This window comes from Lepisosteus oculatus, chromosome 14 (assembly GCF_040954835.1).
Source record: "Lepisosteus oculatus isolate fLepOcu1 chromosome 14, fLepOcu1.hap2, whole genome shotgun sequence".
NCBI lineage: Eukaryota > Metazoa > Chordata > Actinopteri > Semionotiformes > Lepisosteidae > Lepisosteus > Lepisosteus oculatus.
In genome coordinates, this window is record NC_090709.1 from 9,956,887 (window position 1) to 9,979,328 (window position 22,442).

A 22,442-nucleotide genomic window follows, 5' to 3' on the forward strand; every position below is an offset into this window, starting at 1 on the left:
GCAGGGATACAATAGAGGTACAGCCATTCACTGTTTGACATGTCTGCACTGGTACAGAACCTAGCAATCAGAAAACGGGTGAAACTGTCTTGAGAATTAGCATACAGTACCGAGGCCCCCATGACCAAATAAAGGCTAACCTCGATAATCAGCCTAAATAATGCAGACTACAGCAAAACGACTGACTTTGAAAAGGGAATGAATGTCCGGAAGGAGTAGTGCAACGAGCTTGAAATGCTTCTCCGGACCTCTAACTAAAAGAAACCGAGAACCAGCAGTGGAATCGACTCCCTTCGAACTGGGATCGTATCGCAGCTCATGGTGTCGTAACTCTTCCGTATCCGATATTGGACCAAGCACATCAGGGGAGAGCGCGAACGCAGTCTCCCACTACCAGAAATTATGCAGTCGAGATTCCCACATTTGGGGAATTCGCAGGGGTCAGCACAGCCGGAGTGCAATGGCCGAGCCTCGCCCTGGGTGAATCGATTTCGATTTTTATGAACTTTATTTTCTTTTCACAAAAAAAATACAGGACATCACAAATTAGAAAGCTTTACATTAATATACATACTTAAAACAGTATATATGATCACATCTCATTACATTTTGACACGGTACCAGTTAAATAGCAACAATTTCTTTTTTTCTGGTTCAAATCACATTCTTTACTTAAACATGATAATGTTTTTCACAGTTTCTTGAGATATTGACCTATGCTCTCTATTTCCCACAGATTTTCTGCTTCATAGCTTCGTAGCAATATCTGGGACAGACTTCCCCCCTGAGGGTAGCGGCCTGTACATTATTTCCCTTCTGAGTCTTTCCTGCTTCCCACCCCATAGAAATTGAAACATCAATCTCCTCAGCGCCGCCGCAACACGGTGTTGGATTGGGAAGGTAGAAGCCAGAAAATTCAAGACAGGCAAGAGCTCGGCTTTGATGACCAGCACCTTCCCTGTCATGGTGAGGTCTCGGTCCTTCCATTGCATCAGTTTTTTGTTTAAGATTGGCAATTTGTTCTGCCAATTTACTGTTCCTATCTCTTCTCCAAAATACACCCCCAGGACCTTAATTCTCTTCTCTTGCAGCCTGAGATCATGTCCTTCTTTTGGCTCCCTCCAGTTCTGATAAAAAATCTCACTCTTAGATTTGTTAATTTTTGCAGAGGAAGCCAAAGAGAACTGATCACAACACTGCAGTGCTCTGCTAATTGAGGCATTGTCAGAGAGGAGGAGGGTGACGTCATCCATGTATAGAGACGTCTTTACCTCCGTTTCTTTCACAGCGCCGTGCACCTTTTCATTGCTCTCGCTTTCAGAGCCTCCGCACGGCACACGAAAAAAAATCAATATCAGGACGCGCATTGAAGTGAAAGCAGGAAACATGCACTGTGCAGATCCCTCCACATTAAGAGGTGAGTGGGTGTGTTTGATGCACAAAGAATGCTTTGAAAAGCGTCAAAAGCAAGTCATTCCAAGTTGGTCGTTTGTGTTTTCCATTCACATGCGAAATGCTGAAATTATCTCTCGGCTCCTCGGTTTTCATTTCTGCTCCATAAAGGAATCACAGCACGCGTCGGCTTCCAGCATGGTGGGTCGGGATATGATGCCGGGGGTCGGAGAGAGCGATGTCTTCCTCGTTAGTATAGTGGTGATTATCCCCACCTGTCACGCGGGAGACCGGGGTACATCAGGACGCGCATTGAAGTGAAAGCAGGAAGCGCTGCGACATGCACTGTGCACACTAAGAGGTGAGTGGGTCTGTTCAATCACAGCGCTAGGCGAATCCCCAAACAGTATGCATGGCGACAAAAGGAGCCGGTTTGTTTCTGCTTGGTTTTGAACCAGGGACCTGTCGCATGTGAGGCAAACGTGATAACCACAACACTACGGAAACAGTGGGAAGCTGTGCCCAGTGGCCCAGTGTTGAGCTTCGCCAATGCGATGCGATTCAGCAGCTTCCAGTGCCTTTATTGGAGTGCGCTGATGGACCTTGCTCATTCTCCAGAGACCAGCACGCTTTTCATGGACAGAGCAGGAAAGGCGGTGCCACATTCTACAGCCCTCTCCACGCAATCGACAAAATCGGGCTACTGAAGTGGAGAAAATATCCTCTCCAGAAAGTGCAAATATCATCTTGGAGAGTATAAATCCTCTTGCCGAAGGTCAGCACTTTCTACGAGAGTACCCCTCCCACCTCCTGCAGGTTTCTGAGCTGCAGCAATGATCAGTTCGTCTCACATGCGAGAAGTCTTCAGGTGGAAACAAGAGCCCCCTCTTCTCGCACATTTTGCACATGTTTGAGTGGTTTTAATGCGGCTCTTTCGTACATGGTGCTGATCTTTTGGAAAGCAGGAGCAGGTGACTCCTGTCACATGAGAGAGCACAGCCTTTTCCACCCCCAGCGTGTGTTTTGGTAACTTGCCATGATCGTATAGTGGTCAGTACTTTGCGTTGTGGTCACAACAACCTCGGTCCGAATCTGGGTCACGGCAGAATAGGGGCGTCTGCCTGTACTACTTGCACGAATGAAGGCAAAAAAAAAGCCAATCGATGTGAACGAACGGCACTTTACAGAGGAGCGCTGCCTGAGTGGATTGTTGATGAGGCCACTCTGACATCTTCTGTTTTCTTCAATGACTTACTCAGTGAAAATATTCAAGGCGATCTTGTCACTGTACTCCACGTAGATGATCTAAATGAATTCACAGTAGAGTACAGGACACACAGTGAGGAGCTCACGCAGTCAGTACTCTTGAATACGACAAGAGGAAAGGCACACTGCACATCTGTGGAACAGATTTAGCTTAATTGGCTTAGCTGGCTAAAGCACCTGTCTAGTAAACAGGAGATCCTGGGTCCGATTCCTAGCGGTGCCTTTCTTCATGTCTTACTGTACAGAGTTTATCGTTATAGGCAAATCCCATGCCTTTTAATTTATGTGAATGCAAGTGTTCGTTTCCTTTCTGCAACAACTTGTTTTTAAAGAAATCTATACAGCTTGCGAAAGATGAAAGACAAATGTTGAACCCATGCCCCCAAAGAACCTGGAGCCTTAAGCCAGCACCTTAGACTGCTCAGCCACACTACCCGCTGTGCCTTGTCTCTTTGTCTCATTACTTGCCTGGAGGAAGCCGGGTGGCTCTTGCTCTTTTCGTCCAACTTCGTGGCGTTATGACTGTGGAACCGACTGCACCTGCTTTTTCTGAGATGCTTCCCCTCTCATGGCGAGATCTCGACTTCTTTAACATAAAGTTTTTCTGTGGAGCAGGCTTCAGACCTCTGCGTAGAGCACCCTTGATCTCATTTTTTTTACAGCAGCTGCATCCGGAAAATTGTGCTTTTTACTTTTTATTTGTACAACAAAAATACATACAATACAAACAAGAGCACATATAACGTATCAAGCAAATCGCCAGGGGTTCATGCTATAATACAATTACATTTTATGAAACACGATTGCACAAGGTAAATAAGAAAAGGTCCGCACACCCAGTGGGCAGTGATTCGTCGAATATACTATATATCACATTTCTTTGAAAAAATAAAACATTTCCCTGGGTCAGAGATTAAATAAAACTTCACTCGCACCAAACAAATTTATATTTCTAAATATCACAACATGATCGAATTTAAGTCATTTTAATAACAATGAATAGTCACCTATGCATTGCAATATAAAAATTTATATTGATTTAAATCGCGTTTAAATCGCCTTTATTTAAAACCCATAAATAAAGCTGATAGTGTTTAGACTTTTAATTATTTAAAACTGTATTATAGCAGCACAATGCACAATGCAACGTAAATCGCTATCTTTGTCTTCTGCGTAATAATGTTCACCTCTCTGTCCAGCAAATTAACAATAGTAATAATAATGAACTTTATTGTATATGGCGCCTTTAAAGGTGGCTCCTCAAAGCGCTTTACAGGATAAAAACAATAACAACATTACTGTTAGGCTGGGCAAACGATTTTTTTTTAAAGAAATACAAAATGAGATATAATGATGTGTTCCGGCTTAGACATTAACGAAGAGCATAACAAAGGTCATAAAGGTCATAAACTATATTAATTTTGGAACATCAACATATTATGTAAACTGTATGTTGCTGTTATTGGTATTTTAAAGAAAAAAATACTGTAAAATCCTGGGTTCGGTACAATGATTCAGGCATTCATGTGAAGGACAACAGAGCTTTCACTGGCTCAAAAAGACAAAAAGAATAATGGACACAGCGCGAGCCTGCATTCTCTCCTCAGCCGTCCACACCACACTTTTCCCTGGGTCAGATTTTAAATAAAACTTCACTTGCACCAAACAAATTACCACACACTGAACACTGAACATGTTAACCCAAATATGTCTCACAATACTTTTATGGTACATTACTTTGCTAAAATGTATTTAAAAATAAAAACGATTACAAACGCCAGCAGAGAGAGAGACACACACACAGTTCTTCATTGTCAAAAAGTAATTGTTTTTTACTTTTTCAGCACCCAGACAAACGCAAACGTGTTATTAATGAAATGTTTTTATTCATTCTTAATCAAACTCACAAGTTGTCATCTGCTGTTGAAGCTCTGTGAGACTAGACTCACACATGGCTAGACTTGACTCGGCTCTGGCTTTCCCATCTATACCGATGCACTGCAAGTACAACCCCCCTCTCTGCGGGAGTGCTGGCTGTGACGAATTAAACCTGTTTCACAGGTATTTTCAAAGTAGAAGGGGGCGAGATTTCCAGCAAAAGACACCTCCACCCCTTCAAAACCCAGTAAGTACAGTACTTACTAGTTAAGAAAGCTAGGCTCCTCAATGAAATCGCTTTAACATGCTAATGCATTGGTGTATTGGAGTAAGTAAAAAGACAAGGGACATTCTTCCTCCCCCTACATTCTCAGAGTAGAATAGAATTTTCCTTTGACAAAACAAGGCTCGCCAGATAATGTGAATCGAAACCTGTTTTTCTAGCTTTTAAAGTCGTGCAATGTGTAAGCAGGAACACATCATTATTTCTTACATATGAAAAATACATAATATAGCTCCCAAACAAACACAAACGTGTTTTTAATAAAATGCTTTTGTTCACTCATAATCTGACAATTTCAGGAAGACTAAGGAAGGACTAAGGAAATTGTCATCTGTTGTTGAAGCTCTGTGAGCTCGGTGACTTTGAGACCACTTGTTATCCCAGGTTGTTTGAATCGCCACAATTCAGATAGAGAAAAAAGAGCTGACTGACAAGATTAAAGATGTGGCTGTCAATGTTGGATTAAAAAAAACACGTTGCCCGATGTTAGTTGCATTGATTGAAAAATAATTTTAGTTCGAGAGACTGGATAAGTAATTCAAGTGTTTTTTTTTAACTTCCTGAAAAACAAGTAATAAAACTAAATTCAATTTAAAGGTCTTTATTAACATGACAGATGGGTGCAATCAGTGTTGGGTATTTACTTTGTAATCTGTATTGCTTGGTGATGCCACTTTTAAAGGTGATATATAAAATCAAGGCTTTAACTTGCTTTAACTCTGCAAGTCTGAGTTCTTGTGTCCGTCCTATCTGAGACCGAAAGTATTACAATATGTATCTTTATAGCAGGTGGTGTACAGCTTTTTAGTATAGATTACACTTTTCTAAAATGTATTTAAAAAATAAAACGATTACAATCTAATCTTTCCACGTTTGATCCCAAGATCCCAAGAAAAATAAATCTAAACGGGGAGAAAGCTATGCTGAAACTTTATTAAGATACTTAGAAGACTACACAGCCCAATTTATGTTGCATTTGTCTGATTGTGAGGCGAAACAGCCCTACACAGCCCTGTCGCAGTACACAAATATAATCATATCGTTATTAATTTCTTTAGATACGCAATTCCATATTATATTAGCAGAAAAGCTTAAAACTGCCACTATTTCACATGTTAGTTAAAGACTTCGATGCTTAAAATGTTTAGGGAGAAATCAAATTTTCTTTAAAGTACTGATTCCTGGAATCTGACTGGCTGACAGCCTTCTGAAGTAGTTCCATAATATCTGGTATACGGAAAAGAAAGTGTTGAGAAAAAAAGCCTGGATTCTCATGTATCTGATACAAGTATCTTTTAATACAGTCTTTGATGTGCTCTTGAGGATCCTTGTGATATTTTGAGCCCTGGTTGAATGATAAGTGTTGCAGTTTAAATAATTTTCGTAGTTAGAAATTATGAAACGCTCTGTTAAAAGCAAGGGAGTTTTTATGTCCGTTGCAGTAAAAGAAAATGCCTGACAAAGTAGGGCTTGGACAGATTCCAAGTGCTTGTACAAATGTGCTTAAGAAATTATCCACGAAATGCTGTGGTGTTTGTCAAAGAAAAAACTAAAAGTATTTTCGTTTAAAATGACGGTTAGAAAGAATGTGGACCAGCATAATACTTTGAGTTTACAGCTTGTCCAAAGTCATTCATTATTAATACTATTAGTAATATCTTCGGTAAAGGCTTTGATGCATAAATATTTCTGATAAAGGTAGGTTGTGTACTTTTGTCCAACTTTTGTCCAAGCTCAAATGCTGTACATGAGAGGTTCCAGCATGACCTCAAATGACGCGATACACTGCGTGATACTGCATGATACTGCGTTTTAATGTGACACGCCCACCGGGGTATACCACGAAATACACCACCCATTTTGAATGGCTGCATCTGTGTATACGTCGCTGCGACGTATTATCAACATCTAATTGCAACCGTAAAATCGACAACATTAATAAACGCATATATAACGTCGAAAACACATCTAACACAGTGCCTGAGGCTTTTTACTGTATATATCGTGGGTGCTGCAACTAGGAGTATACAGCCATCTGCACAGTGTACGAAGTAAATTATTTACGTAGTAATTAATTAATTTACTATATTTATTACTGTATTTTCTATATTTATTACTATATGTACTATATTTATTTTACACGTGTAAATAAATTAATGTTTGGCCATTGACAAAGTACAACTATTTTTTTATTACAAGTTAAGTAAATCCTTTTGCCCAAAACTGAAGGGGCGACACTCCTCCCTCCCCCCGTGACACCAGGCCTGTCCCCATCCTATTCCATAATGTCATTATATATAATACCTTACAACAGTGACCGTTTCCTTACTAACTGCATGCGTTAAAATTGCACATCAGCTCATAGTAGGGGGCACATAGCTGCGATGTATTATCAATGTTAAATTTCAACCATAATATCGACAACATTAATAAACGCATACGTTGTGGTATATTTTCCGGTTATATACCACAATGCATTGCTAGTATTCGTTGGTCACCATTTTGGACACGTTTTTCAATCGTAGAAGAAATCCGCAAATATCTCAGCAATCCTCTTTTGACGAGTAAGTATAAATAATAATAATAATACTATCTGAATACATACAGATCTTACTTAATATTATTTTGATTAAAATAGTACGTTAATAAGCAAAAAATGGCACATAAAAATAGTGTGAAGGGGAAGATGACACAAAATCGTTTTGCCGTTTCTCTAATTATTCTTATTCTATGTTGTACTTTCAAACTTTGGGTACTCTTTAATTAGGACAGACTTTATTGCTCAACTGCTATGATGCAAGCCAAATTTTATACGTTTATTATAGCTTTGAGCTTAGTTAACCTTAATGGTTCATTTTTGAGATTATACTAAAGAAGATATTAATCATCATTTATTTGGGTAGTAATATTATATAATTTTCTCCTAGCTGCGGTGCTGAAGTCCCACCCTACCTTTAAAGAAATAAAGGAACACACAATGTGTTACTTGAAGAATGCATATGCAAGGCAGGGGGCCAGGAGATCTGGACACTGAAAATAATAGGTTTCTGGTTCTAACTGTTAGGACAATTAGACAGGGTTTGCAAATGGTGGACAAAAATCGTCTTAACTTTCATTGTAATATTTTTTTTCTTGGAAATATAGAAGTTGTACATTTTAAAATCTGTATTGTAATGTATAATAGGCCTCTACCCATATACGTATAATAGTCCTCTAAAATTATCCGTATAATAGACTTCTAACCATATACGTATAATAGACCTCTAAAGTTATCCGTATAATAGACCTCTAACCATATACGTATAATAGTCCTCTAAAGTTATCCTGAACTCCAATCATATATGTATAATAGTGCTCTAAATTTATCCGTATAATAGAACTCCAACCATTTATGTATAATGAACACCTTATCATAGACGTATAACAATAGACAAATATTAGAATTTCATTCTAGACGAATTGCGGACCACATTTAGACGTCTAAGGTATGCGTTTAATAGACGTATATTACACGTCTTTTGCCCACTGGGCCGTCGTCCATGTGACTGGATATAAAAATAACTGATTCATTTTTAACCGGTCTCTGGAAGCTTAGATGTGACTATTTTTCCTTCCTTATTTCTTCATTCCCATGAATTTACTCTGTATTAGAGGAAACGCGAAAGTGGGAAACTGCAGACATTCTTCGTGAGTGGTGGATTGTGGTCAGTGAGCATCTGCACATCTCTAAGTCAGTTCCACAAGCTGTTCTGTTGGGGATGTAGCTCAATGGTAGAGTGCATGCTTTGCATGTATGAGGTCCTGTGTTCAATCCCTGGTATTTCCAAGTGTTTCATATTACTGTGCTCACATCGCAATCTTCTGTTGTGTGAGAACTCCTTGTCTGTGTTTATAGACAGCTAGGTTTACACAATTAAATTTAGACACACTCGAAGTGCTACAGTGTTCTCTCCTGTTTTAAATGTAACTCCAAAACATTTTGTTCTGTTCTTCACACTTGTCATGGCTTTTGCAGAAAACACCCTTTGAATTTCTTGAGAGATCATTCAGCGAGTGAGTCCTTCCTCTGGACTCCGCACTAAGCTGAAAGCTGCACAAACTCCTCATTGTATGTCCTGTACTCTTACAAGCGCTCTCGTGTAGATGTGGAGCACAGTTATAAGGACACTTTGAACTTTTTCCGTTTGAAACGGAAAATGCAAATGATCATGAAAAGTATTGATCGTATAAAATATCCATGGTACAACTCGAGAAAGAACTGAAGGACTACACAACAACTTTTGATGATTACAAGTTACTTTAAGAAATACAACCATCCGCACATGGGCTTGGATCCTGAACGCTTAAGTTGAAAGAGCAAAAGCGAAGGATGACCTGTAAACTCTCTTCATTGTCTTAAAGTTTATAAAATAAAACAATATCTTACTTTCTTAATAATTTCTTACTGTTTATAGACGATTTATTGAATTTTTGCAAAATCTCATTTACAAACTTTTTTCTGTTAAATTGTTATTCACATACTCGAATGTAGATAAACGTTATTGTCTTCCGGGTGTGTGCCCATTTCTCAAAAAAAATATTTGTTAGTCTGTTGGGAGGCTGCACAAGGTGTTTAGAGATAGAACATCTAAAAGACAGGCTTTCTAAGCTTAACATCAAGGCAGTTTTCTCAACAGAAATGCTCTTTGGCACTTTCAGCTTTACTTTGGGAACATTGCCGAGATCACTTCTGAGCCAATGCACGTGATAGTGTGCCGGCAAGTACATTTAATATTGGCTGTGTTAGCGAGCTGCTTTTCCCTTTGAAACTTTTACTTCTTCATGCTGAATCATTGGCAGGGGTAAAGCTAATTAAATCTTTTCGCATAGCGCTCCATCAGAAAATACTTTCTCCTTGGTCAAAACGGGCACAGAAAGTTTTATAAGGGCAGCCTGTTTTGCACCGTCTAAATAACAGACAGTATGCGAATAAGCTTTTTAATAACAGTATTTACAATATAACCCATGTTCAAAAATGCTTTTAGCTTCTTTTAGTCTAAGAAACAGGGGTGTTTTAGCGGATTGTGGTCTTCAATTAGTAAACGCTGAAGTGTTTCCCCGCTTGTGAACAGATCTGGCTCCATTTAAACAGAATCCTGCTCAGCTCCTGCTTTCACTGCAACTTTTGAATTGAGCCCAAAGCGATAAGCAAGCTGAATTATCAAAGCTCATTAGGTACTAGAGATCATGGTATGTTATCAGGTAAATGCAGTCCCATGTATCCTCCGTAATTTCGAGTAAATACCAAAACACACCATCCACGACCCACAGCGGGAATAAGCAGGACTTGGTTGTTCAGAGCGTGAGGCAACTATCGCCAAGAGGGGGGTTTGATCCTCGCTCTCGCTACTATTTGAAATGCCAAAGACGCGTAATAGAGATTTTTGCAGATGTTTTTTTATGCTCCACTATACATTACAATAATGAAAACAAATCAATTAGAAATATGCAATACAACGTCGGTTCCCGAAAATAAAATCTGTTTTACACAGACATCATTGCTTTTGAGATAATCCAGATTCTGAAGACAACTGCGCCCTAGCTCTGGAAAATATTACTCAAAGGTTGGAAAGTACAACACGTTTGTACGTTTGACGTTTACAACATGTAACATGGCACTTCTCCAGCAAAGCAACTCAGGTTGGTGAACTACTGGTGTATTCAATACACCTCCATTCATCCATCACTTGTCAGGATGGTTGAGTGTTCTAAAGCACCATTCAAAGCGCTTTACAGGTAATGGGGACTCCCCTCCACCACCACCAAAGCACCATGATCAAAGACTTGTGTTTTTCTAGCTCTCACGGGTATTCTTGTCTCCAGATCGAGGTGTGGGTTCAAATCCCACTCCTACCAGTTGCTTGTCAGGATGGTTGAGTGTTCTAACGCACCCTGATTAAGGACTTCTGTTTTTCTAGCTCTCATGGGTATTCTTGTCTCTAGATCGAGGTTTTGGTTCAAATCCCACTCCTACCAGCTACTCTTTTTCCCTGTTACATTTTCCCATCTTGATGTGCTTGCTGACAATGACAGGAGGAGGAAAATGGAGAAACTGCTTAGCAGACACATGATGGGCAGGAAGATTCATGAACTATTAGATGTGATTAGCAGAAAGTCAACTATAAATAGACTTTGTGCATTAAGAACTGTTTGTGTTGCCTGTAATCTAGGTAAGATTTTCGGTAAGGTATGCATTCAAATGTGAAAGACTATAATAATATAAAACCAGGAGAAGACTTATTAAAACATACTGTTTTCCTTGCGGTTTCTAATGTATTTTATTAAATGGGGGCTTTGTGAAATCAACTTTTAGCCTCTTGGAATGCAGTCACTCTCCCCGGTCTAAATACCATTATGTAAAATTAGGAAGCAGCAGTATTTTGATAAAGTGCGGTGTTCCTTTATCACAGTAACACAACAGTAAACAGTAAACGCTCAGGTGTTTATAATTACAGTGAGCAGATCAGTGAGCAGGTGAGCAGATCACCCTCAATCTAGAAAAAACCTTTCACAGCGATATTTGAATCGAGCCCCATAGCGTTAAGAAAGCTAAATTACACAAAGCTCATATGACATTGGGAGTCACTGTACCCTATCACGTCCTGCTTGCACTGTCCTACTAAAAGATTAGAGGGATCAGAAAGGACACAAACAACCCATGAATCAACGATTTTGAACTTAAGGGTCGCAAGCTCTACCGACTGCGCCTCTTGTTCCTCTATTACAACAGTAAAATTACTAGGGTTGATTCAACATATAGTAAGCTGACCCCGCTCCCAGCGAAGGCACGGTGGCAAAGTGGTAAGGCGTCGGTCTCGTAAACCGAAGATCGCGGGTCCGAATCCCGTCTGTGCCTCTTTCATTCACCGCCACGTTCCTTTATCTAAGTCTACAAGTAACATGGAAACGTCTCCTCTTGTTACTCTTTCTGTGGAAGCGCACAGTTTCCTGTTAAAGCCAGAACGTATTGCGGAAGTCTAATATATGAAATTTGTTAAGAACTTGATTGTCTTTTCACAGAGAAAAACGAGAAAACCTTTTTTTCAGAAGTGGGATTCGAACAAAAAACCCGAGGGGAAACTGTGACCTGAACGCAACGCCTTAGACCCCCAGCCAACTCGCCTGTGGCTTTTATATTGAATTATATGTAATTTATTTATTTCTACTCGTTGATAAGAAAAAAAGTGAAATCGTGTAATTAGGGAAATCTCTTTTTTTTCATGTGGAAAACTAGCACAAGCAAAAGTTCAGAGCAGCGCTCAATAAAAACGATCAGAAACCGAAAGCGCGAATTATGCAGATCAGTACATTCCCATACCAGTTGTTCTGCAGAAGAAATAAAAATAGCCGAACTCAAAGACGTTGTATTGCATATTTCTAATTGGTTTATTTTCCTGATTGCAATGTATTGTGAAGCATAAAAGCCAGCTGCATCAATCTCTATTACGCGTCATTTCTAAAGGCGTTTCAAATAGCAGCCAGTGCAGTATTAACGCTTTTGGAGCATGTATTACATTGTAAATAATCTTATTTAAATAAGTTTAAATTCGCACACTGTTATTTAGACAGCGCAAACCTGTCTGACCTCATACAACTTTCTGTGCCCGCTGAGTAGATCTTAAAGCAGCTGCAGCCAAAGTACCCGTAATGGCAACACAGTGCTTTGAGTTCGGCTTTTCTTATTTCTTCTGCAGAACCACCGGCATCGGAATATACTGATCCGCATAAGAAGCGCTTTCGGCTTTGATGGTTTTTATTGAGCGCTGGTCTTAACTTTACATTTGCTCAGGCTAGTTTTCCCCATGAAAAAAATACATTTCCCAAATTACACGATTTCACTTTTTTTCCTATCAACAAGTAGAAATAAATAAAACATATAATGCAATATAAGAGCCACAGACAGGATGCCTGGTGGTCTAAGGCGTTGCATTGAGGTCGCAGTTTCCCCTGGAGACGTTTGTTCAAATCGTACTTCCGACAAAGAGCCTCAATCGTTAGAGTAGAAACGACAGAATCTCTAAGTAGAAAACATTTCCACAACATCTCGCATTTCACGTGTTTAATGTTATTTGTCTTAGTGGCTGTTTCGGTGAATGATGGCTCTCTTTTCTTGCAGGGTGACAGCAAACTTCTTCAGAGGGGGAGTCTCCAACGCACGGCTTTTCTTTATCAGGACCGAAGGTAACAGAGACAGACTTCAAATTCAAATGAATTACTTCTTGAGCATTTATGACCGGTAAAAAGCTGAGAGCAGAAGAAAACGTCATTGGAAATGAAGAAATGTCTGCTGACAGTAATCAGAGCTCACGCTCAACTGCGGACAACCGCTCCTTGTTAGTACAGTGTTGAGTACCCCCGCTTGTCGCGCGGAAGACCGGGGTAAGTTTCGGTGACAGGGTGCTGGTTTAATTTTTTAACAACCTGACTTCAGTTAAAAACTGTGTACTATTTACTAAGTTTCAGACTACTTATTGCGGTAGAATATGGAGATCATATCTAGCTCTGAGCTCAACTGCAACAAGAAGTCGTGCTTAACAAAGTCAGAGCCCATCTGAACGTGTGCTCAGTGTAGTGCCCAGGACTCAGGAGCATTGTTGTGGTTCTAATTAGCACGAACTGCAGGGGCTCTGAATCAAAGCAATTTCAATTTATCTGTTCAGTAAATTAAAATGCAAGACACCTTAAAATGGGATTATTACTTTGTCTCTGTCCCGTTTGTATATAATCGAATGTCTAAAAGATACCAGTAAGGACACACAACTACTAATGGGATACTTATTGGAAATAATCCCAAAACAAGCACGTGCGAGTAGTATAAAGCGACACCTTTCGTCAAACTTTTGACAGGTACCACGCCCCCTTTTCCATCCAATGGTCGTCCGCGGTGTTTGGTTGTCCCGCCCCCCAGCCATCCAATGGCGTGTTGTTATTTGTGCATGTCCCGCCCCCTCAGGAGCCAATGGTGTGGGTCGGAACCCCCACCGGCCGGTCGCCCCGACACCTCGGGGTCCCAAAGCCCCCAGCCGGCGCATCCCTGGGTGTGTGCGAGTGTGTATTGGTTTGGAAGTGGGAGCATGTCTGCCGCGGGGTTGAGTGCGCTCTATTATAACCCTAGGAAATCGGGCAGTTACGGCGGCGCAGGGGGTCTGTTGCGGGCCGCGAGATCCCGGGGTGTGCGCGGCGCCAGCCGCGGGCGGGTGGTCGAGTGGCTGTCCGGCCAGGCTGCTTATACGCTGCACAAGCCAGCGCGCGTACGTTTTAAGAGAAACAGGACGCTGGTGTCCGAAATGGACTGTCAGTGGCAGGCCGACTTGGTGGACATGAGAGAACACCACGCATTCAACGACGGTTTCTGTTACATCTTAATGTGTATAGACATGCTGTCTAAATACGCTTGGGCCGTGCCGCTGAAAACCAAGACTGGTGGGGCCGTGACAGGCGCTTTCCGAAATATACTGCAAGAGGGGCGTGCTCCTAAAAAGCTACAAACGGACGAGGGTAAAGAATTTCTTAACAGGACCTTCCAAAATTTTCTCAAACGTGAGAATATTGAACATTTCGTTACGGCCAGCGATGTGAAGGCTAGTGTGGTCGAGAGGTTTAACAGAACTATTAAAACAAAAATGTGGAGGTACCTGACACACAAAAACACCTTTCGTTATATCGACGTCCTTTCAGATCTTATTTACGCTTATAACCATAGTTACCACACGACTATTAAACGAACCCCGGCTTCTGTTACGCCCGACAACTCCCTTGAGGTGTGGAGAACGGTCTATGACGCGCACTTTAAGAGAAAACCGTCAAAGGTTTCATTTAATGTGGGTGATCGCGTGCGGGTGTCCAAAATAAAGGGAGTGTTTGAGAAGGGATATGAACAGACCTTCACAGATGAAATTTTCATTGTCAAAGAGCGGTCCGCGTCTCTGAGACCCTATTACAAACTGCAGGACTACGCAGGCGACGATATTAAGGGTTCCTTCTATGCCGAAGAGCTACAGAAGATAAACCCGGATGTTGAGAACGTCTACCGCATCCAAACGATTTTAGCAACCAGGGGTCGTGGCAAAAACAAACAGCTTTTGGTAAAGTGGCGTGGCTGGAGCGATAAATTCAATAGTTGGGTGAAGGCTTCTGAGGTCCGAGACATAGAGAGGTGGTGAAAAATGAACCCCAATGGTTTCTATGTGACGCTGGCCAGTAATTCATCCTCAAAGATGTTTCCAAAGAACACTAACGCCTGCTTCACAGAGCATCTGGCAAAGGCGATTGACCTGGACGGGGGCTGGGAAGTGGGCCTGGTCGAACTACACTATCCGAATACACTAAACACTTTTGATGAAGACGAAGTTTTTCTGTTCATCAGCGAGGAGCTCAAGACTATCTGGACCTGTACCTTACCGAGAGGGTACTACGGCAACATCGAACAGCTCTTGCATGAAATGAAACGGGCTGCTGAAAAATCCAAGTTAACGGACAAAACGAACACGTGTCATTTGTTCAGTACGGCGCTGGTATCGGGGGTATTTTCAGAGCGCTATTTAGAAAAGCCGTGCCTTTTCTGAAACGCGGGTTTGAAATAGCTAAGCCGCACATGGCATCGGCAGCTAAAAACATCGCCAAAGACGTGGTCGGCAACGTTACAAGCGTGGTCATGTCTAAGGTGGGTGCACATCAGCAGGAAGGTTCGGGTCTAGCATACATCCGCAGGGGTGTCGGTAGAAAAAGACAGACGTCATCATCCCACCGTCGGGGGCCGCCGAAACCTGATAAAAGAACGGCTAAGCGCAGACAGGCAACTCATAGAAGCTTCAGGTCGACCAAGAAGAGCGTGACACACCGCAATCAACGCGACACGAAACGAGACATATTTTAAACATGGCTTTTGTTCACGGCGGGTCTGCAGAATGCGCCAAGTCGGAGCTGGACATATTTCAATTAGCACCTACCCAAACAAGCGTCGAGAAAAGCTTTTACATAGAAGTTCCTCCCCTCACGGCCCTAACGGAAAACGCACCTCTGGAGTTCTACGTCGCAGGCAACGGTGAAGATTATTTAGATTTAAACAACACGCTGCTCTATTTGACCTGTAAAATAACGGAAGCAGACGGTCGGGACATTGATGCGGCAGCCCGTGTGAGCCTGGTGAACTACCCCATCGCTGCCATCTTCAGCCAGGTTGACATCACCGTAGGAGACCGATTGATCAGCCAGAGCAACAACTGCTATCCTTACAGAGCCTTTATAGAGTCGGTCCTGAACTACAGTGAAGAGACGCTGAAGACGCAGTATTCAACAGGTCTCTTTTACAAAGACACAGCCGGTGAACACGAGTCCACAATTTTGGATGGTCCCAATCAGGGGTTCCGAAAAAGAGCATCATACACGACGCAAAGCCGAAAACTGGAGCTCCTGGGGCACATTCACGCCGACCTGTTTTTTCAGGACAAACTACTACTGAATGGCGTAGACCTGAAAATAAAACTCACGCGAAACAGAGATGCTTTCTGCTTAATGAACAACGCCGGAGAACACAAACTGAGCGTACTCTCTGCATCTTTGTTTGTGAAAAGAGTCAGAGTGTCACCCGGGGTCAGACTGGGACACGCCGAAGCACTCCTGACGGCCAACGCTAAATACCCCATAGACCGCGTACAGATGAAAGTCTTCAGCCTGCCTGCCGGGAGCCGTGTGTGTAACCAAGAAAACCTCTTTCTCGGGCAGTTACCCAAAGTGGTCATTTTGGGGTTTGTGGACAACGCGGCATTCAGCGGCAGTTTTACCCAAAACCCCTTCAATTTTAAACACTACAACGTTAACTTTCTGGCTCTCTACGCGGACGGGGAACAAATCCCCACTAAACCGCTTCAACCAGACTTCCAGAATGGACATTGCGTCCGTGAATATTTTAATCTGGTGGAAACAGCCGGGAAGCGTCTGAAAGACAAACCTGTTCTGGTGGACCGCGAGGAGTACGCGCGCGGTTACACATTGTTCGCTTTCAACCTCAGCCCCGACGACGAGTGCACAGGACATTATTCACTTATCAAAACGGGTAATCTGAGAGCTGAAATACGCTTCGCGACCCCGCTACCCACAACAGTTAACATGGTTGTGTACGCGCTGTTCGACAACGTGATAGAGCTGGATATGAGACGTCAAGTCATTTACGACTTCAGCTAAAAAGCACTGGGAGACCACACAACCTGCACATAAAGATGAACACCAAACAGCTGGAAGACATTCTAACCCGAGACCGCTATACCCGAGACAGTTTTCTAGGCGTGTTCCCCAGTGATGCCCTACCGAGCGAGAGACTGGCGCGGCGCCCTCTGAGTTTAATAGTTAATACTCACCCACACGACCGCCCCGGTGAACACTGGCTGGCTATTTACTTACCCGACGACGAGGGCGCAGAATTTTTCGACTCCTACGGATTTTCACCCGAAGCCTTTTTCTTTCCCAAGAACATTAATGATTTCTTAAACAGAAATTCTAACTCCATATTTTACAATAACAGACAATTGCAAGATTCTTTTGCAGTGACCTGCGGTCTACACTGCGTCTTTTTTCTATACCATAGATGTAAAGGTTTATCTTTTAGAAACATTTTAGAACTTTATTCTACGGATGCAATACAGAATGACCGCATGGTGGAAATCTTTTTGAAAAAACGACGTCGTGTGAGACGGAGACCCCGGTACCCTTTCAAGCCCTTTGAAAATACGAATGTTCAATTATGCGGGTGTTCACGACAATTTAAAACATGTCATAAATGTTAATCGGTCGTCTAAAATAAAAATGAAATCGAACCATTTCGACGTCTGTGTGGTTATTATTTAAAAAGAACACAAAACATGGCTGAAAATCAACACAATATTTTTATTATACATTCGCTGTTACAGCGCTCAAGCTTTTTTTAATACATGTTACAGACAAACCATTTTTAAACATATTGTGCACGCTTTTTAATATACATTTCAAGTCATTTAACACAAACACACAGACCCAGAGAAAAAAATGTTACAAAGACAGCCATGTGGGTCTAGGTATTAATGATCGTCTCCTTTCAGCGGTTATCTTAGAGACCGGGTCGACCGTCGACAACTCTACCGGTTGTTTTAAAGTTTTGGCCGCCGCGGCACACCCCGGCGGGGCAGCCTTGAGTTTTTCAAGAAGCTCTCGGTTACCAGCGTTGGCTAGCAAGGTGCCCGGCACGTTGATTTCAGCCATAGCCTCCATGAACACATCCCAACCATTAGGCTTCTTACCGCCAGCAACTGCTTGCTGCTGCGTGAGAGCCCGGACAAGATCAATCATGTGAGAGCCCTCAACGGGTGCCCCCTTGTACACAAATTCCCCCTTTTCATTCCAGGCTATTAGTGGTTCATTGCGGGCCATGGTCTTTAACAATATCTCGGCATTTCTCCGGAACCTCTGAGACACGCTGTCCAAAATATACCCAAAGTCAGCCTCGCTCGATGACGGCGGTTGCGCGAACGTACGTGATAGTTCGGTGGGTGCATTTTCCGGTAGTACAACGGTTAAAGTCCCCTTTTCGGAAGTCTCCTGGCGTACTAATGCCAAATACCGTTGCAACACCTGGCTGTACAATTTCACTTTTTCATATTCGGGCAGATGCGAGTTCTGCAGAATGTCACGCATTTCATCATCCAGCCGACGGGCGGTTATTTTTCTTACATCGCTTTCGACCCCAGACCGCTCTCGGAGTCGATTGAGCTGTTTCTGAGGTACCAGGTACATTTTTTCAGCGTGCTCCATTATCGACGTTGTAGAAGCCCCGTAATCAGTGGTACGGCAATACTCAACAGGGCCCCGATAAAACCACCGGACTGGTTCATCAAGAGTCTCTTTCTTTTAAGAGAAAGACCCTTTCGACTCAAAGTCTTTATAAGCTTACGCTTTCTCTTCAGGGTCCCAAACTGCTTAGCAGATAACGGTATGTTCCCTTTCAAGGTATTCAAGGCGATTTCAGCTATGGCCTGTACAAGATCATTTGTAGCCCCGCAGAGAATAGCTTTCCGCTGTTTGGGGGTGGCTTTTAGCAGAAAATTTAAGAGAGTCAGGTTTCTCCGAACGCGTGAAGACATGACGACGCCCCGAACGTGTTTTTTCGACTGAGTCGGTGGTTGTGAGATCACCGACTTTTAGATTTTTTAAACACATAAGCCGTGGGTACATCTGGGGGGAAAAGACCTGTTCGCAAGCGATAGTCATCTGGGGTGTCGGCATTTAAATCCACCAACAAGTAACCGAAAGGTTTTTTAGTAGCGTCATCGAACGCTTCCAAAAAATATTTGGCTTTACCGGGGTACATCTGCCGGGACAGGGTTGTAATCTGTAGTTTATCTCTAGGGTTTTTAAACAGCACCATGTACTTTGTATTTAACGCGATGGTTCTACTTTTCCGACCTCGACAAAACACATTTTGGACGATATACATGATGCTGAGGTTTCGGTGGTGTACGTATTTGGTAAAAGCTTTTTCTATCTCATTATTTTCACACGCAGACTCCATCAAATCATCCACTATAATCAAATTTACTCTACCCGGCGGCAGTAGCTGGACGTCGGTAGTCCTTCTATAAACTGAATGTAAATTTCACAAGCAACTCGTCGTATAGAGGTTGCCAGCAGCTGTAACACCAGACTATGTTTTCGGGTTTACGAGTCATAACGGTATCACCGCTCTCCAAGAGCTGTTTTATAAAATAACTTTTACCGCAATTCGAGGGTCCGGACAAAATGCACGAAAAAGGGTGTTTTAACCTGACATCCATCGTGTTAATATCCGTAGGGCAATGATGTCAAATTTTCTTGCAGCACCCGCTTGTCGTACACCACCTTCTGGGTTTTCTTTAAGGTCCGGGTCTCAATGCGCCAATCCTTTTTAACACGCACGATCATCGGCTGTTGAATAGAAATGTGTTTAAATTCCCGGCACTCTGCATAAGGGTTAACGCCATAGTCAAAAACCAAGTCCCGCAGACTCTCAAAGTTAACTTTTTCACAATTGTTCACATTGAGCGTAATGCCTTTTACCTTTAAACAGGCTTTCCCTCCAGACAGTTTGTACCCGTACGACTTGGGTCCTGTTGACACAAACTCGGTGATGTGTTGACCAGCATCGATTTCGCTGGTCAACTCACCCAAGTAGTCGTCCAGTTCCGGATTCCACTCACCCTCCCGGCTCACAAAGATAACGGAATCTGTGTCATGGTAGAGACAACGGCCTTGCAAAGCATTTAGCAGATTGTATAACTCCAAGCGGGCATAGGCGGTTGTAAAGCTAGCGATGAAAATGTTAGTGTTTGAATGGCCCGTATAGTGGTGTTTAGTGTGTTTCCACGTAACACAGGCTGTGTTTTCATCGATAAACTCGCAGGCTGACACCTCATGATATGGCGTAAATAAGTACCTGAACAATTCATCGGGGTTTCTCACAATGGTGGTCTGTGGTAAATTGTCTCTTTGCCCATACTTCCCCCACAAACTGTTCAAGGCAATTTTTGAAAGCTGTCTTTTGGCCGGATTCTTTTTAATGTTGCCGGGGGCCAGCCGGACACCCTCTTTTTCATAATATTCGCGGATATATCTTTGTTGTTTCGCGACATCTGTACACCACTCTGGAAACCCCGAAGCTTCCTGCTTCCCTTTCAGATGCAGTTTGATGTAGTCGGTAAAAAGATTGTGTGAGGCCTTTTCGAAATGCCAAATTTCGTAAATTTTACACACTCTATACCCCAGGTCTATGGCCTTCTGTAATTCGGGGGTGCACCAGACACCAGTCAAGGCGCGATCTTCATCACCGTGCTCACAGGGGGTGGTCTGTTTTGTTTCAGCACACGTACGACACAGCGTGAAAAACAGTTTTTTGTCAATTTTGGTTGGTAGAACTGGAAAGTACAAACGTCTGGGTGGGTAAACTTTCACCTTCGCTAAACCGAAATACCGTTTTAAATCTCCAAAGTTGTTATATATTATTCGGGGGTGGCCCAGTGGGTATTTTTTAGTTTTGTTCACAAACGGATACAGACTGGTGAAATCATAGTAATGAATTTTTTCACCGGGCTGCGCTGTGTAATGCAAACAAATCGCATTTGTTCTCCCCCCAAAAAACGACTCGCGAGGTTGCAGAGGCTCTGGTAATTGTGCGGCTGTTAGAAATTTACCCAAGTCTCCATTTTCAACAAGCATGTCTCTGAACTCGTGCTCCCACAAAACACGCACGTTAAAACCTCTCATTTTGAGAAAATTAATTTTCACCATCGTCTTTCTGTACAACCAACCAAAAGTAGTGTTTGTCAGCTGATTAAAATCGTTTTCACAATAACAAACGCTACAACCGTGAAAAAAGCAACCGTTGAACTCAAAGGTTGTCGGCACTCCGTCAATTACAGCATACCCATCCAGAAAATATGGGCCAACCTTGAACTCACCGGCCGTGGTTAACGCGTGTTGGATTTTAACGCGCTCTGTGTTCGATGTACATAAGCCATTGAATGCTGGGTGTAGAAAATCGTTTTTGCTGGCGGTGGTAATTGTCATGGGGTAGCAACGCAATCGTCTCTTCCTGTAAAAACATAAGTCTGAACATGGCCATGCAGACACTAGCGATGGTCACAAACTGAAAGGGGTCGATGCACACAACGCTGGCGGCCCCTGACTCAGTCACGCGTGTCTGTCTGGTCATATTCATGACCTCGTCCCGAAACCTGACACAGCCTTCTCTTAGAATTGCCACATCCAACTGGCAGTAACGTTTCAACTCTCTCTGTAAGTTAAACACACTTCCCCGGCATTCTTCATACCAAACCAAAAACTCGGCTCAGTTCAGGCGGAGGCATCGGTCCGACATAATTTTGGTTTTCTGCAGTGTTCATCAAGTGTGGAAAATGACCCTTACACCCGGGGAACCCCATGGCGGCCGGCAGTTTGCTTAATTTCATAGGCAGAAAGTTTAAAGAATCGATAAATCGGATGTTCAGAGCTTTTACGGTCATACACATTATCTTACCACCCTGATTAATTAGTTCAACGTCCATCTTTTCAGCTAACAACTGCCTGATCACTAGGTAATTGTCATATCCCTTGCCATTGTGCGATATGAACGTATGGTTTTTGAAACGTCTATCGATAAATTTACACACAAAATCCTTTAGACAAGTTTCACCATAAAATTCCCAGCTGCGTTTATTGTCAATATGAAGGGCGTGGACGTAATTTGGTATGTGGGTCCCCGTTTCCTGCATGCATTCAAAGTCGAAAAAAATGTACTTGTTTGAAATTTTGGGGTTGTCCAAAGGCGGTATGTAGCACAAATGTGTGTCCGGGGTGTCGATCACGTTGTTACAACGCGAGCACAGTTTCTCTTTACATTTGTGACTTGCGAGGTTATAAACCCCACATTTCTCACAAAAGACCCTGCGCTCACACTTACTCACACCCGTCGCCGCATTCCGCAAGTGTCTCGCCAAACACTGTGAGCTACGACAAAAGACCTTACAGGCCGGGCAATTCTGAATTTCAGCATCAATTTCGCAACACTGGGGATCTAAACAGG

At 42.5% G+C, this 22,442-nt stretch overlaps 2 non-coding genes across 2 annotated transcripts; one reads left to right on the forward strand and one right to left on the reverse strand.

Moving 5' to 3' along the window:
- Positions 1–362: 362 nt before the first annotated feature.
- LOC138243643 (U1 spliceosomal RNA) lies at positions 363–533 on the reverse strand. Its single transcript, XR_011192296.1, has one exon. It is a non-coding gene; the product is annotated as a U1 spliceosomal RNA (small nuclear RNA).
- Positions 534–11,642: 11,109 nt separating this feature from the next.
- On the forward strand, positions 11,643–11,714 carry trnat-cgu (transfer RNA threonine (anticodon CGU)). The gene has a single exon. It is a non-coding gene; the product is annotated as a tRNA-Thr (tRNA).
- Positions 11,715–22,442: the final 10,728 nt, after the last annotated feature.